Source organism: Chionomys nivalis, chromosome 8 (assembly GCF_950005125.1).
Source record: "Chionomys nivalis chromosome 8, mChiNiv1.1, whole genome shotgun sequence".
NCBI classification, from domain to species: domain Eukaryota; kingdom Metazoa; phylum Chordata; class Mammalia; order Rodentia; family Cricetidae; genus Chionomys; species Chionomys nivalis.
Window position 1 is genome coordinate 2,693,273 of NC_080093.1, and position 16,903 is coordinate 2,710,175.

Here is a 16,903-nt window from a genome sequence, read left to right on the forward strand (position 1 = left end):
CTAGCCAATAGGATGGTGTCTTTGCTTCCACTGTTACTTTACCTTCTCTTCCCTGCCTCCCTCTTACGAGAACACTTTGCTCACATTTAGGGTCCTCTGAGGTATTTCAGAACAATATCCCCATCCCACAATGTAGTAGGATTTTCTTGCTGGACTCTCTTTATATCACCAGCCTCCAAATAATAACATGGAAACTTATTATTAACTATGAAGCCTTGGCCTTAGCTTAGGCTTCTTTCCAACCAGCTCTTATAACTTAACCTAACCAGTTTCTATTAATCTGTGTTTTGCCACATGACTCTTCACCTCCTCTCAGTACCATGTAACCGATTTGCTACCAATTATGCTTTCAAAATCCACACCTAGAATCATCCTTTGAGTTCCCCTCTCTGCCAGAAGTCCTGCCTAACCTCCCCTGCCCAGCTATTGGCCATCAGCTTTTTATTAAACCAATCACAGCAACACATCTGCACACAGTGGACACAAATATCTCGCAACACCAGAACCCCTAATCGTATCTGTAATTTCCTTTTTGCTGTATGGGCCACACATGGATTCCTGGGATCAGAAGGATGTTGTGGGAAGTCATTTGCCATCCTGCACTTCTTCCAAACCCTGGATCCCTATGATCTGTGACCCATTACAAGAAAGAAGGTGACCAGGCATTGCACGGGGTTTAACCTATCAGGATGTATGAGTGGTCCCTGTTTAGAAATCTGTTGAAAACCCCCAAGCTTATGTAGCAAAGATCTGGTAGCATGGCCAAGGTCAAAGTTAACATAGAGGTGGAAGGTTAAAGAATTTGTTCAGAAGCTTGCACCACTGTCAGAGAATCTCCACACTACCGCAGAAGTTTGGTAAAAACCAGTGCCAGAGGCTGGCCAAGCCTTCAGTTAATGGTGAAGATCCTCACGTAGATTGCTAATTCCTCCCCAGCCTTTCAGTTGCAGGAACTGTGTTTCTGTGTCTGCCCTCAGGCGAATGCTGTTTCTCCTCACTAACTGCCTTAGAGTATCCCTCGCCTTTGCAGATGCTTCTGAGCTGCGCCCACAGCTCTGGAAGCCGCCTATTTGCCTACTTCAAGAAAAATGGCTGTGGCAGAGGGGAAAAACCCATACAGTATCTTTAGAAAAACTGTAAATATTTCATTGTTTCTTACAAGGCATACATTATTAACTCTGTAATGTAAATATTTTATGGCCTGCAACTGGCAATTTTGGAATATATCGGTATGTTTGGAGAATTGTGGTTCAGTTAAAAACCCTACACTGTACACCCAACTCATATTTAAGTTACACAACTCTTTAAAAAGCATTTAACTCTCAGAATTAAGGGAGTAATCGAATCTACTTTTTCAAAATAGCCTTAAGGATCAGATTCAAGGCCTGAGACAGCACATTTGTGTGAGAAGAGAAAGTTTAGGATTTCTGTAATAGCTCAGAGCTTTGTCTTCAGATGGAGGTCAGCATGAGATACCTACCAACACTCAGGTGGCTCCAATTTCATCCAGGGCCCAGAAGGGGCAGATACACCCACAGCGGGCTCATAAGAATACCAGAATCCGCTTGGGAGTAGAATTCAGGTTTTATCACACCAAAAGGCAGAGGAAAAAAATCTTTCCCACTTTAGGATAAGCATTTGGTATTGTGCTCTGGATAAGAAAAAATTTTCAAAAAAATAAAAATAAAATGGTTCCATACCAGAACATTTTAACTAGGTTTTCAGATATAGACCTAAATTGTTTGGAGATTTTTTTTTCTGTTTTAATTCCAGTGACTCTTCAATATAGAGGTCACAGAAGCTGCCATCATTCTAAATTACAGCCCATTTCAGAGGTTGGCTGTAATCCAGGAACTTGCATTATTCCAAATTGCCTGTCAAAAACTGTCAAAACACTGCCATTATCAAAAAGCAGTCCTTTAAATAATTTTCTCACTTTTTCCCTGAAACTTTACCAGCATTGCGCCTTGATGGCATCCTTCATAGGCACAGTGAGTGAGAGCCTTTCAAATGAGAAGTAGCAAGAAGGAAAAAAAAATCTCAGCACACAACAATAATATACAAAATTCTAGGCAGAAAATTAAGTCCAATCTGTAGATTCTGTTTTTCCCTGGAGCAATAACCATCGCTAATCTACATGCAGAGCAGCAGCCAAAGAATGAAGAAACCGTGATTATAAACAGTAGGACCTCTCTGTGCTTAAAAACTCAGAAAGCGCTGGGGAAGGGTAGCTGGGTTGGCGGAGAGCTTGCCTAGTAAGCATAAGGACCCGAGTCAGGTCCCTAGCGCTCATAAAAGAGCCCCAGGTATGGGGGTTGTGCCCACAAACCCTGCCCTGACGAGGCAGACACAGGGACTGGCTAGCCTGGTCTACTTGATGAGCTCCAGGATAGGGAGAGAAATGTGTCACAAAAAAAAGTGAGGAGCACCCGAAACAGTAGCTGGGTTCTCTTCTGGTCTTGCTTGCACCTGAGCGCACACACTGAAGCCTCACATGTGAACATATAGCAACATGTACACGTATGTGGAAAGACTTCAACAGCTAGTGGTCCCTCTTTACAGCTTCATTTCCCCCTCTCTTGTTTCATATTCAGTTTATAGTAAAAATGGTGTTTTATAAAATATTTTATAAAATATTAAGGATCTCTTCCTTTCTATTCATAATTGACAACTGTCTGCTTTATTAAAGTCTTCCCCACAGATTTGAACCCTAATCCCAGAGTTCATAACCCTGGCCATATTCATGTTTATTTGACAAATACAAATAGCATGTATGTAATGGGAACAGCATGATGGTTTATGTGTGTGCATATTATGAAATGATTACCACAACGAGCTAATTAATAAAGCTATCGTGCCATGTTTTCCTTTCTTGTGTTAAGAAGACTTGAAACTACCTTCTCACCACAGAAGTACCTGGAACGTAGCATTGTTACCTACAGTCAGAGAGCTAAAATCAGGCGTCCAGAACTTACACGTCCTGGATAACTGACGCTTCGTACTCTGACCAACAGTCCCCGTTTTCACGCCCCTTACCCCTCCAACCAACACTGAGCTCTGCTTCCTGACTGCTCGGAAGTCTGCACATATGTGACGTAATACTCGTCTCTTTGTGTCAGCCTTATTTCATTCACAATTGCCTCCAGGTTCTGTAGACTGACACAAATGGCAATTTGTTTCTCATCACCGTGAACTGCAGCTCACAGAGAAGCCAGGGTTGGCCAGCCAGCGAGCCTGACTGATCCTCCTGTCTCTGCCTCCATTTAAAATGTGCCGCCACGTCCAACGTTTCCACAGGTTTTGGTGGTTGAACCTGGATCTCCATGTTTGTGTGGCAAAGACTTCATCAGCAGAGCTAGCTCTCCAGGCCCTGTTTTCGTATCTTAAATACTGTGAATAATGTTTCAATGAACACGTTGAAAATTGATGTAGCCATTGTGAAAAGCATTATGGCCATTCTTCAAGAAATTAAAAATGTAAGTTCAGATGTTCAACACTTCTGGAATATCCAAAAGGAAGCATCCCTTTAAACAGTTGACCTCAGTCCCTGTTCCCTTTCAAACACATGACCCTGCTCTTTAACTTGGGAACCCCTCCTTCATCTTTCTCTTTCACTTAGGAGTCAACTCTGGAATTCTACTGCGTTAGGAAAACATCCCCTGTAACACAGACGTCCCGCCGCTCACATCCTTTTAGGTATAGAACCTGATGTTAAGACTTCCGTTCTAACAAAGAGTTCCAGCAACCATCGCATCGAAGACCATTTATCTTTCAAACAGTGTGAGATGACAAAATATTTTAGAGAGACTGTACTTATTTTGAGACATTACAATTCAAGCAACGAATTAGGAAATCAGGAGAGTAATTCAGTCCTACGATCGCGGTGACAGTCTTATTTGTCAACAACTCGTTTTCAGAAGAAAATGGAACTCAAAATGTACGGCTTCCAAATTCAGACAAAGAGACACATAGAAATAGTTCTCCACACGATCTGTAGTCTATTACCAGGAAAATATAATGTGCAGGTGGATTCTGTCAGCGGAGAGACAATGCTCTGAACAAATGTAGCATAAAGATATTTCCAAATGAATGTGCAGTTTCTGAAGACGCCGGCAATATATGTAACAGTGCTTGATCTCATTAGCAAGCAGCTCAGACTCTTCAGCTACCATCAAACACAAATCACAATCAGCACATTCTCCAGAGCCGTATATCTGCCCGGCCCGACCTCTGCTCTGCAGTTAACAATTTCGTTTTACTCCATCCACAAAAAAAAAAAAAAAAAAAAAAAAAAGTTCTCATCATCTCTAAATTATGCAATAAGGGCTCCAAAAATTCACACTCTTGTCTAGTTCTCACATCCCATGTTGGTGTATGTTCTACCGCTGTTTCTAGAGCTTGTGAAATGCCCTGACGAGCTATAATTAACTCATTACAGTGAAGACGCCCCAAGACCTTCCTGTGGAGGAAGCAGAATTCCTGGAAGCCCCCCACAGACAACACGTGAGGGGGAGTATTTGGTGCTTTACCGTTCTGTGGTTTAAGATGTGTCAGCCTAAGGGATCTGAACTTTATAAAGATTATGCCTTTAAGAAGTGCTTTTCGGGCTGTGGCCTAAGGAAAACCTCGTTCATCTTCCAGGTTTTCCCATGCCTTCTTTGTAAACACAAGGATAACTCCACAGAGAAATCGGGTAGGGAATGGCTTCATCTCGGCACCTCTGGGAGGTGCGCCATGTGCATTGGCTTTATCAAACGTTCTGAAACGTTGGAGCAACCACGACATCTGATTCATTTAGTTTAATACGATGCTCCCAGTTTATTAGGCCAATATGCTCTTTCCATTTGTGAGATGTATTTAACTATGTTAGAGCCAACAATGTTCAGCAGAATATAACTTGTGTCTTAAACCTTAGTATGGATTTTTGTTTAGGCAGCTATTGGGTTCTTGGTAACAGACCACTCAGCTTCCCTCTGGCCAAGAGCACCAAAGGGCATGATGCTGGTCTAGGTGAGGTCTGCTAAATTGAGGGTCACTTTGGGGGATGGGTATGAGTGTCCTGTTTATAGATCAAAAAACAAAACTAAAACAACAAACTGAGGTTTGGCGTGCAGAGTGGCAAAGCTGGAGCTGGTCTTAGACTCGAAAGTCCCTGATTTTAATTTTCTGTTAATCTAATAAGAAAACCTACGGTTTCTTTGTTCACTGGGGGAAAGTTATATGCTCAGGGTAGGCAGAACCAAAGACAAAGGCAAATTTAACTCAAGAAATCAGTATTTAATTATGGAATAAGCATATATATTGTGCACAGGCTTGTTTGCTTAATCTCACAAAAGCTAAAATCTCGTATGGTTTTCTGTTTTTTAAGTATGATGGTCTCCATTTTCATGATAGCGGAAATTATAGTATGGTCTGTGCTCTGTTACTCCTGTTTATACTGCTCTTTTTCTGGGCTTCTGCACCTAAGTGTTGTTCAGCTCTCAGTAAATTGCACTCAGCATCCAGTAGGAGGCAAACAGACACATCATTGTTCTGCCCCAGCAATGCTGAACCACGCATGGGCAGCCCGTTTATGGCGGTTCTCCAGTTGTCCCTGTCACACCCATGGTCGGTCCCACCTTTATGCTGTCTATCCAGGGTTTCTCGGGCCTTCCTCTTTGTCTTATCCCTTGCGCTCCTCCAAGCAGTGCTGTCTTCATATATCTGCCATCATTTATTATCATAACACAACCAAAGTATCTCAAGCACCTCTGCGCATCCTGTAGTTTACTTCCTTCTGTAGATGGAGATGTTTCTTACTGTTGTTGAGCAGGCTCTCTCTTTGTGTGACACCTAGGCTTCATACAGATGTCTCTGGAAGTAAGTTCAAATGACAGGAGACTATGACAATCTTGTGGCTTGTCTCACATACGACAGAGAGTGAGATTCTGCCTCCCAAATATTTATTTTTAGTTTTACACTTAAATTAAATTAATATTGAAATATTTAGCTATAAGAATAAGGTACAATAAAACTTAGTCACTATGCAGATGACCAGAAATTCTGTTCTGACTTCTGTTTTCACATAGATTCTTCTTTTGAACAATATTTTAGCTCTTTTGTGTTTTTTTTTTTTTTTTTTTAAAAATCAGTTTGAAAATCAAGATTCCAACAGGCAGGAATATATTTTAAAGAAATACAATACTGGGCTTGGAGAACTGGCTCAGTGGTTAAGAGTACTGACTGCTCTTCCCGAGGTCCTGAGTTCAGTTCTTAGCAACTATATGGTGGCTCACAACCATGCATAATAAGATCTGATACTCTTTTCTGGTCTGCAGGCAGACAAGCAAACAGAGCACTGTACACATAATAAATAAACAAATCTTTTTAAAAAGATGCAATACCGAATTATGTATCTTCTTAAACATGACCTAAAGGGAACATTTATATTACCTTTTATCCATAGCAACCCAAAACACAAAATTGGTTTTCTAATACCAAATGAGCAGCCCTGAAAACACATATACAAGTAACATTATACATATCTATTGGTTTGCTATTATGTATTTAAGAAGCTATGTGTGTATACACATATAAACATATAAATATATTCATATGTTTATTTATGTAACAACAATTAATGGAGAAAGAGATCATGAATTTCAAAGAGACCAACGAGGGGTACATAGGCGTGTCTGGAGGGAGGAAAGGGAAGAAGTAAATGATGTAATTATACTCTCAAGAATTAAAAAATAATTTTTAAAGAAGTGCTCCCTTCAGCAGTACATACACTGTAACTGCAATGACACAGAGAAGATAAACAGGAAACCTGCATGAGGATGACACAAGGTATTTGAAATGCATTTTAAGATACAGATATTCAGGAACAGGGGAACGCTGATATGGAATTCCCTTCTGTATGCTATGAATATCATCGGTTAATGAATAAAGAATCTGCCTTGGCCTGTGATAGGGTAGAATAGAGGTAGGCAGGGAAAACTAAACTGAATGCTAGAAGAAAGAAGGCGGAGTCAAAGAGAAGCCATGTAGCCAGAACTTTACCCAGTAAGCCACAGCCTCGTGGTGTTACACGAAGTCCCCAATTAGTAGAGCTGTTTTGGGATGGGACTTTCAGAACCTTTAGGAGATGGAGCCTTGCTGGAGGAAGTCCTTCCCTGGGAGTGAGCTTTGAGGGTTTATAGGCTGGCCTCACTGTTCTCTCTCTCTCTCTCTCTCTCTCTCTCTCTCTCTCTCTCTCTCTCTCTCTCTCTCTCTTTCTCTCTCCTTCCTGCTCCTTCTTCTGTGCTATGACTTCCCCACCATGAAGGATTCTGTCCCTCTGGAAATGTGAGAAGAAATATTTTCTCCTTTCAGCTGTCTCTGGTCAGACTGTGTATTACATCAGCAGAGAGGAACAGCTACAATCATCTTGACAGGGAGGGCCAGGAACAGATGAGGTAGATCCTACCCCATTACAGTTGTGGCAATGTGTGCCTCATGACTGACACCAACACTGAGGGTTGTTCTGTTGCTTTTAAGGTAATATGGGCACTGTCAACCTCTTTTTTTAGTTATTCCTTTAATGCATAACATACACACACACACACAACCTACACTGACTCCATCTTGATTTTAAAACTGAGAGTTAAGTGTAGACGGAAGTTTCTGTCCCACCCGGTCTTGCAGCCATTCAGTCCCAAATAAACACACAGTTGATTATATTAATTATAAATTGCTTGGCTTATTAGCTCAGGCTTATTATTAACTAGCTCTTATGACTTAAATTAACCCATAATTCTTGTCTGTGTTTAACCACATAGCTTGGTACTTTTTCTTAGTGAGGCGTGCTCATCTTGCTTCTTCTGCTTCTGGATGACAACTCCATCTCTGCCTTTCCTCCCCCAGAATTCTCCTAGTTTGGTCGCCCCACCTATACTTCCTGCCTGGCTAATGGCCAATCAGCTTTTTATTAAACCAATATGAGTGACAAATCTTTACAGTGTACAGGAGCATTGTCCCACAGCAGTTCAGGACATGAAGAAACATTCCCAGAATTGAATAGTTCATAAATCATGGTGCTAAAACCCAAACTAAGATCCACCTCATTATGTTCATTTGTGGTGTGTTTTGTGGGCTTCAGATGTCTGCAGGCATCTCTACCCATCTGACTTTCGCATAAGCTCATAATACCTTTCCTTGCAAGGCAAAAGTTTAAAGCTATTTCATCTTAAAAAGAAATGTTGAATGCTAAGAATTTATACATTCATTTGGGGAGAAGGCTTAATGGGAAAAGGGCAAGAGAGTCGATTCCTGGAACTGTACTTGATTCTGATTTTGGTATTAGTAAATTCTCAAAAAAAATTACTTGAATAATTACCATGTCTTACTACAAGCATTTATTAAGCCTCCACAAGGCAGTAAATGCATCTGTACTTACAGTTCTTAGTCAATAGACTGGCCTAAATAAAATTTCTCCCTCCCACTCAAAAAAACAAAGAGAGGGCACACGGGGGAGTGGTTTGCATGTGAGACAAAAACAGAAGGCAAGAGAAGAAAAGATTTTCTATTTCCTTTCTCATAAAATCTGCTTTGTCCCAATTGAATTCTGTCTAAAAAATAAATAAATAGAATCTCCATCATTTAACCTTGTGTGGTCTCTGGAATCAAGACTCTCTTCTCTGACAAAAATGTTGCAATGGTCAAATTTCCACAGCCAGGGAAAAAAGAAAGATGGAGACAGTTTTCTCTCTAATTGCTTCAACCCTCCCTCTTGTGCTGGCCTTGGAAGCTTGGCCAGAAATTTTTGATTCCTCCTCCTAATAAGGTTTCCCCAGCCTGAAATGCTGTTCTTCTTTTCAGGTCAGATTCCATCCCCTGAAGAACCCATACCAAGGGCCCCTCTACTTTGCCTTCCTGAAGAGTGCAGAGGCTCTGACTCTCCATCCCCACCAAGTGAACTCCATAGCAACAGATTTGTGGTGACAGGGAATTCCATGTCACTAGATTAAAAGAAGCAAACCCTCCTTTCCTTCAGGTTAGCTCCCAGGAAGAGTTTCAGATTCTAAGCAACTCAGCTGGCTTTGTGCCTCGTAGCTCAGTCAGAAATCTGGCTTCCGGGAAAACGACAAGAATCAAGCAATCCTGATTTCACATAGTGTTTTCTGTGGCTGTGTGGTGTCCGTTTCTTGTTTGCGTGTGGTCGAATACCTACTTTGGGGTACGCTTCCTTCATCCTGTTGTGTTCATGCTGCTAAACAAGATATAATTCAGTTCCCAGGAGACTGAGCATGTCCTGGGACATCAGAAAACCCCACCTCTCTGGGTACTATGATTGGCCAAGGCTGGGTCAATGAGTATCAGTTTTGAGTTTGATTGGATTGTGGGTAGCAGGTGCAGAAAGACAGGCAGAGGAACAGACAAAGATGGAGTGGAACCTTGTGAAGTCTCCTAAATGCAGAGTCGCAAAGGGGTATGAGCCTGGCTAATGGAGGAACAAGGTTGAGAGTAAGCTTGGAGGGGACCAAAGCAGGTGGACGCCACCTATGACCATGCTGTGGGCATGAGTTCTCAAGAACCACGCTGGGTCTGAGCGTAGGCATCAGGAAAAAACAAAAAGCAATTGCAATGATGTTTGAATCAGTTTTTTCTTCCTTGAAATACCTGTGGAGGGGGAGCCTCCTCAGGCCTGCAGCGTGACCATCAGGGGTCCTCCATATGGCTTCAGACAGCTTGGGAATAGATCCATCCCAGAAGATGTATAGCCGAGAGACAGAAGCAGACAGATTCCCAGTGACATCACCTGAACTCCTGCTTCCAGCCTGACTTGAACTTTCCAATAACCCAAGACAATAAATTATCGTTTTGGCTTGGGCTGGTTTGAATTTCGTTTATGTCACTAGCAACAGAAACAGATCCAACTAAAGAGTTCTCTAACACATGGATGTGCTTTCCGTTTCCAAGTTAGAGAGAAAAAAAACTTATTTCAAGTGTAAGACCACAGACTCAGTTTTGAAGCTGTATGTGACCATCGCTTTTGGGAAAATGTTACTGAGCAGTAATTTAGAAGGGGTGGCTCTGCCGTAAGAGCTCATACTCCATTAAAGCAAATGGCTCACTCTCAACTCTGAAGCTAAACCTTGATCTACATAAATGCGTTCTGAGTCTCTCAGGAATGATCTCCGTGTCCTACTGGGATTTCCATCAAAGCATGTCACTGCCTATGGATTCTGCCCAAATATGCATTTCTAGCATAACTTTAGGAGTGAGTTTGCATTTTTTTAAAACATCCTGGTACGTTTCAAGCCATAATCAAGGTTCTGGAAAAGAAAAATGTGAAGTTAATGAGATTTCATTTTGTTTGTATTGTTTTATGTATATAACTTGAAGAGAAGGACCCCAAACCTTAATAATCTAAAACGATGATGCCCAGTCAGAGTCCCCGCATTTTCAATTTTCCTGAGATCTCTCTCCTCTCTATTGAAGTGAACTAATACAGATGCCTAAAAAAGGATTGTTTGATGTCTGTAAGCCCAGTCAGCAATCAATAATTTGAAGTCTGCACCACTTGTACCTTTAAGTCCTGGCACACCATTTTTTTATTTCATTCAATCTGCTTACCGTTGAAGAAAGAGGATTTTGAACCTTTGCCACAAAGCACATTTATGTGTGAAACAAGGTTCATTTATATGGTGAAAGTTTATCATCCTGACGTTTATCTGCAATATTAATTGTATATATTGATTCTGTTTTTTTTTCAGAAATTGTAAATTTATTATAAATACTACCACGGATGACCTTAATTTTTGAGACTATTCTTCTGCAAAACTTGAAAGATTTCAGAGGCAAGTCATAGATTTTTAAATTCAGAAAGGCAACGCATGCTGTAATATTAAATTAAAATTCCATAATCAGTTGTTAGTCCAAGGACAAAGTCGAGCAGGAAATACATTTTTTTAAAGTAGACTCTTAGCTATTAGAACAAGACAAAATGACCTTTATCGGGGAGCTCCTCCAGCTCGGCTTTGTAACACAGTGCTGGTGTTTGGCTCAGCCTAGTTATACGTGCAGCATGGAAAGTTACCGTAATCATTTCTAAGGCCACTACTGTTCTTGGCTAAGCATCTTAAAAGTGGCTAGGATTGCTTCTGAAGCCTTCTCTTCCTTGCCTAAATGGTTTTTCCCATGTGTAAACTCTCCAGCATAATTTCTTTTTTCCAAAAAATGACTCCTCCTCAGAGGGGGCAGGGATTAGGGAGACAGAGTGGGACTGTGCCTTCCGCACATGGCAGGGCTGCTGGACCACTGCTCCCATAGCCTCGGGGCTCCTGGGGCTGCCATACTGAGCTTGCACGAGAATGAGTCAACGGATAGTCTGGTGTAAGGGTTCGTGAGCCCCACCCCAACTGAGCAGCTATGGGTAGCGGGTGACCTTTGCGAGAAGACAGTTTCTTTAAGGGTGAGGTGTCTGGTAGGTTGGCTCTGCTCCAGGGTTTATAGAAAATTCTCCATATCCAGGAGTGTATGGGCAACAGAAATTGGACTCTATGGTCGTGAGGGATAAAGACGTGAGTGTTGGATGGAGCTAAAGAAGATGGGAGTGAATCTGGGAGGAGCTAAGAGGTGAACATGATTGAAATATAGAGTATGAAATTCTCAACATACAAAAAAAGTTGTATTTTTTTTTTTAAAAAATCCTCTTTCTTATAGGCTGAGGATTTGAAATAGTTGCTTAATTTGAGAAATGCTTCTTTATAAGATACCTCAGTCATGCCCTGGAGAAGAAGACCAAAGGGTTGTTACTTGGGAGCTCCAACAGGGTCTTGGGAAGGAAGGAGAACTTCAGATTCTTCCCGAGTGGGAGTGGGATGCTCTGAGGCTGTTGATTTGGACTTTAGAATGAGGCAAGCCTGTCCCTGTCAGAAGGCTGCCTCTAAGAAAGGCATGCTCTTCAACATGGGGGCCTCATTCACTCAGAAATGCCAGTCAATTACTTTATTTTGCAGGCAAAAAAACCAAAAAACCAAAAAAACAACAACAACAACAAAAAAAAAAGAACAAAATGGAGTCATTTAGGAGCTTGCTTTTCCTCAAGTTCCATCTGTGAGGGGAGGAGGCAGAGACAGAATTGCGGGGATGAAATCCATGATCCGTTTGGAAGATGAGGCCCTAATAAGGAAGAATAAAAGTGGATGTATATAATACAGCCCGGTGTAGGATGACCTGCGACCTGCAGACATATACAATGTGCTATAAATATTTACAAGAGGAAAAGGTGGTCTTCGCCTTGGAAATTTGAGAAGGCTTCATAAAGAAAGATGTCTGTGAGCTGGATCCTGAAAGATGGGCTCAGACAGATGAGAAGGAAAGAACACTAAGTCAAGGGAATGGCATTGGGAAAGCCAAGATGCTAGGTCTAGGCCAGAAAGTCCATCCCGGCAACTGGGACAGGGCCGACTGGAGGGAGACCTCCAGGAAAAAGGCAACAGGGGCTGATAGGAAGACGTAATGGGAATAGAAGAAGGGGAGCAGCCAGGAAGCATGGCTTGCGTAAAAATCGTCAGGTCTCTGCAATGGCCTGCATGAGTGAGACAGGAGACAGAAATTCGGGGTAGAGAGGTACGATGGCAGGAGGTGATGAGTCTGACTGCGGACGTGTTGACATCCCGCTTCCAGTGTGAGATAAAGAGCAGACAGCCGGGAATGCAGGTCTGGACCTGGGGAGAGAGGATAGGGCTTAAATAAAGACTTGGGATCCAGCCACAGTGAGGTGAACGCAGAAGCCGTGAGAACGGATGAGATCACCAAGAACTGACATAAGGAGGGAGAATGGAGGACAAGCACGGAGGGGCTAAGGGCGGAAGGACGGAAAATGAACGGAGCACCCTGGAAGCCTCCCAGAGTGCCAGAGAAATGCTGCGCAGTGACAAGGGCTCTCAGAATAAACTGTTATGACGTGGAGTTTAAAGTGCCTCAGAATGAGCTGGCTGAATCTTTCCACTTGACAGGAAGCAGGCGCTGAGAACGCTAGCTAACCACCATGGCGAACAGCTGTCTTCGGGGCTGTGCTCAGTCTCATCTGTGAGGTGGGCGGAGACATTCATTATCGCCCCCACCTTTTCCCAGACTTGCCTGCTTCCTCTTATTATTTATAATTTTGTTAATAGGAGTGACGTTTATTGAAGTTTTTCTCAGAGACTTGGCTTGGTGTCACAGATAAGGATTTTGGAGCCAAGCTGCCTTAATTCAAATCCCAAGCAGCTTGCCTGCAGGAGCGATGTTGGCAAAGGCTCTCCGCTTGGCTTTTTCAGGCTCAGTTTCCTCAGCTGTAAAAAGGAACAACGACCATAATTCCCCTGCAGTTAAAACACATTATAGGGACAGAGAAGGACTGCTCAGCAGTGAAAACACTTGTTGCTCCTGCCCCGGACCTGGGTTTGGGTCTCAGCTCTTGCAGCAGGTGGCTCACAACTGTAACTCCAGTTCCAGGGATTCTGATGCTGACTTTGGCCTCCACAGGTATCAGGCATGAACATGGTCCCCATACATATGTACATTTTATACAAACACTTAAAATTAAATACAAATGCAAAATCCTCCCTTAAAATATTTTTTTTATTATTGGGTTCTTTTTCACTCCTTAACTTTTGCTCCTAGACAAGCCTTTTTCTTTCCACATCCTCCTCTTGGGGTAATGTGAGAAACTTTAAAACATTAGGCTGGGACCGCAGGTGTGAGTTAGCACTTTATTGGGCACCATGGGGGCATACAATCCACCTTTCTGTGTGGAACCTGCCCATGAAGCTTCCCTCTGTTTGAAAGTGTGTTTGTGTGTGTGAGAGTGTGTATGAAAGTGTAAGAGGGTGTGTGAGAGAGTGTGTGGGACTGGGTGTGTTGTGTCTGTCTGTCTGTCTGTCTGTCTGATTGCTTTCTACTGTTGTATGTTCCACTTTTCCTAGGATATAGCTATGACCCCGGAACCAACTGGGAACCATAAGTGACATCTAGGGTGTACAAAAGGCAACTGGAGACTAGGATGTGATCTTCGGGCGTTTGCTCCGGCAAAGCTGTTTTCCAGGAGAATGTGCCCTTAGCCTTCTTCCTTTATACTCCTGCTAACCTGCCACTGGACTGTTGAAACGCTGATCTCAGAAGATAAAAGTGACCAATGCCTTGATGTTTTATCATTTCCAGGAATAGTTGCACAATTTGAAGGCTAATGTTAGGACCTATATCATAAGATTAAATGGAATGATGTGGAAGAGCTGCCTAGCCCAGTGACTGGACACGACACGTATCAGTAAGCTGTGGTAACTATCTGTGTGGCAAACAATTATAAAACACCTAGACTACTAGACAATGTTAGGAGTGGTATAGTTGAACTCTACAAAGTTGTTAATAGTCAACAGTGTTTGATCTACAAAAACTGGTAGCCAAGCAGGAATTTGTTTGCCTAAAGGAGCAATTGCAGCAAGAAAGGGAGCTTCTGTGTTAGCCTCTGATTTGGGAAGTGTAGTGGTTTAAAATAAAATAGCCTCCAAAGGGTGGGGCACTATTGGAGGTGTGACCTTGTTGGAGTCGGTGTGGTCTTTCTGGAGGAAGTGTGTCACTGTGGAGGTAGACTTTGAGGTCTCATAGATGCTCAAGCTTCTCTCGGTGTACAGTTCGCTTCCTGTTGCCTTTGGGAAAAGATGTAGAATTCTCTAGCTCCACGTCTGCCTAAACTACACTCACTATACTCTCTGCTGTGATGTCAATAGACTAAACCTCTGAACCTATAAGCCACCACCTCAATTAAATGTGTTTCGTTGTAAGAGTTGCCTTGGTCGTGGTGTCTCTTGGCAGCAATGAAACCCTAAGACAGAGTGAGTAGGTACACAAGAGGATGAGGTAGAGGTGGGGAAGCTGTAGAAGACTCTGTTCACATCCAGTCTTTAGCAGACAGAGAGACAATCTGTGGTCCAGTGTACAGTTGGGGGCTTTACCGATGGTCTAAGACACGATGCTAGGGCTTCTCTATCTGAAAATATGCAGTGCTTGCGTTGCTGGAATTACAGACTTTTAAACAAGCAACAAAAGAGCTTGCCAGAGCCTGGATTGTGAGGCTGTGGGTCACAGGAGTGGATGTGCTCAGTCTGAGACAGAAACACTGAGTGATATAACTTCCCATCCCTCCTTAAGGCCAAGGCTGCATGACCTGAGACAGTGTGAGGAACGTCAGCCCCTAGAGAACTTACGGAGCCATTAGGAACACTTGGTTATCTTCACCTAAAGTCCCCATAAATATCAGGGGCTGGAAGACCACAGAGGGAGAGGTAGATGCTATCAAGGGCACTAGGAATAAGAGGAGCTGTATTTGAACCCCAGTTCACTGGGCCAGATAGAACCATGTTCATAGAGGAGTTAATGACCTTGAGGCCGGTGTTGCACTTTAGTGGCTTTGCTGAGCCCTTTAGCGGGACAAGATCTTTCTATAGTGGGAAGAGCTTTGACCGATCTCAGTGACTGAGACCAGCATATAAAGTGCCTCTGTGAAGTGAGAGAGCAACCAAGAGGAGATGGGAGGGGGGAAGCAGAGGGAGAGGTGAGTCTGGGTCACTGGAGGACAACGGTGACAAGACTTGCATGGAGCTGGAGTTCCTAGGGGACAAGTGATAGAAGCCGAAGTGTGCTCAGGGGCTTCCGGATGGCTGCAGAGCCTGAGGAGCAAGCAGTTCACAGAAGACACCGAACAGAGCAGCAAGGTGAAGACCATCAGTCCTGTCCCAGGGGTGGGTAATTACCCCATCAGACTAAGGAGGGCACATTTTCCTCCAGCAACCCAACCAGGAACTCCCCCAGCAGCCAGATATGGTGGATGGAGCGCCAATAGCCACTGTGCCAACCTAGGGCATTCTGACCCGGGGAACCCATAGGTACAGCAGGGGAAACTAGGGTCCCATTCACTTTTAGCCGTGCAAGGGTTTGAACAGATTAAGTCAGGCCCACTGAGCTCATCATGTTTGGAGAAATGCAGGGAGGCTGCATGGAAGAACTCCAAAATATGGAAATGCAATGGTTCAGAGAAAATGGAGCGAATTAAGTTAGTGCCTCCAATCATGCTTTTTACCCAACCTTGATCTGTGGAGGAAGCATCTAATGGGACCTTTCTGTGCTGCATCGCACACTGTTTGTGTTTGACCTTAGTGTCTTCTTAGCTGTGAACTTCTGGAATCACCTGACACTTCTTTTTTTTTTTTTTTTTTTTTTTTTTTTGGTTTTTTGAGACAGGGCTTCTCTGTGGTTTTGGAGCCTGTCCTGGAACTAACTCTTGTAGACCAGGCTGGTCTCGAACTCACAGAGATCCGCCTGCCTCTGCCTCCCAAGTGCTGGGATTAAAGGCGTGTGCCACCACCGCCCGGCCACCTGACACTTCTGATAGCAGATTACAACAGACTCTCAGGGTACTTCACCAAGGCTGTCTTTTTCAACCCCACTCTCTATTATGGGATGGTGGTTTGGGATGTCCCCTCACCCTGCCCATCCTCTGTTGGAGGAGGCTGATAGTTCCCGGCTGCTCAGCCATGAAATAACCACACAGAAACCATATTATTTAAATCACTGCTTTGCCCATTAGCTCTACTTCTTATTGGTTAACTCTTACATATTAATTTAAGCCATCTCCATTAATCTGTGTATTGCCACATGGCAGTGGCTTACCAGCAATGTTTTGGCATGTCTGTCTCTGGCAGTGACTCCATGGCATCTCTCTGACTCTGCTTCCTTTCTCCCAGCATTCACTTTAGTTTTCCCCGCCTGGCTCTGTTCTTCTCTGCCACAGGCTCAAAGCAGTTCTTTATTCATTAACCAATAAAAGCAACACAGAGACAGAAGGACCTCCCACACCAACCCTCTGCAAAAAGTTTTGTTTTACAGATGGCAATAATGC

General features: G+C 43.1%; 1 non-coding gene across 1 annotated transcript; it reads left to right on the top strand.

Moving 5' to 3' along the window:
- Nucleotides 1–6,746: 6,746 nt before the first annotated feature.
- Nucleotides 6,747–6,854, top strand: LOC130880889 (U6 spliceosomal RNA). Its single transcript, XR_009057681.1, has one exon. It is a non-coding gene; the product is annotated as a U6 spliceosomal RNA (small nuclear RNA).
- The last annotated feature ends 10,049 nt before the right edge of the window (nucleotides 6,855–16,903 follow it).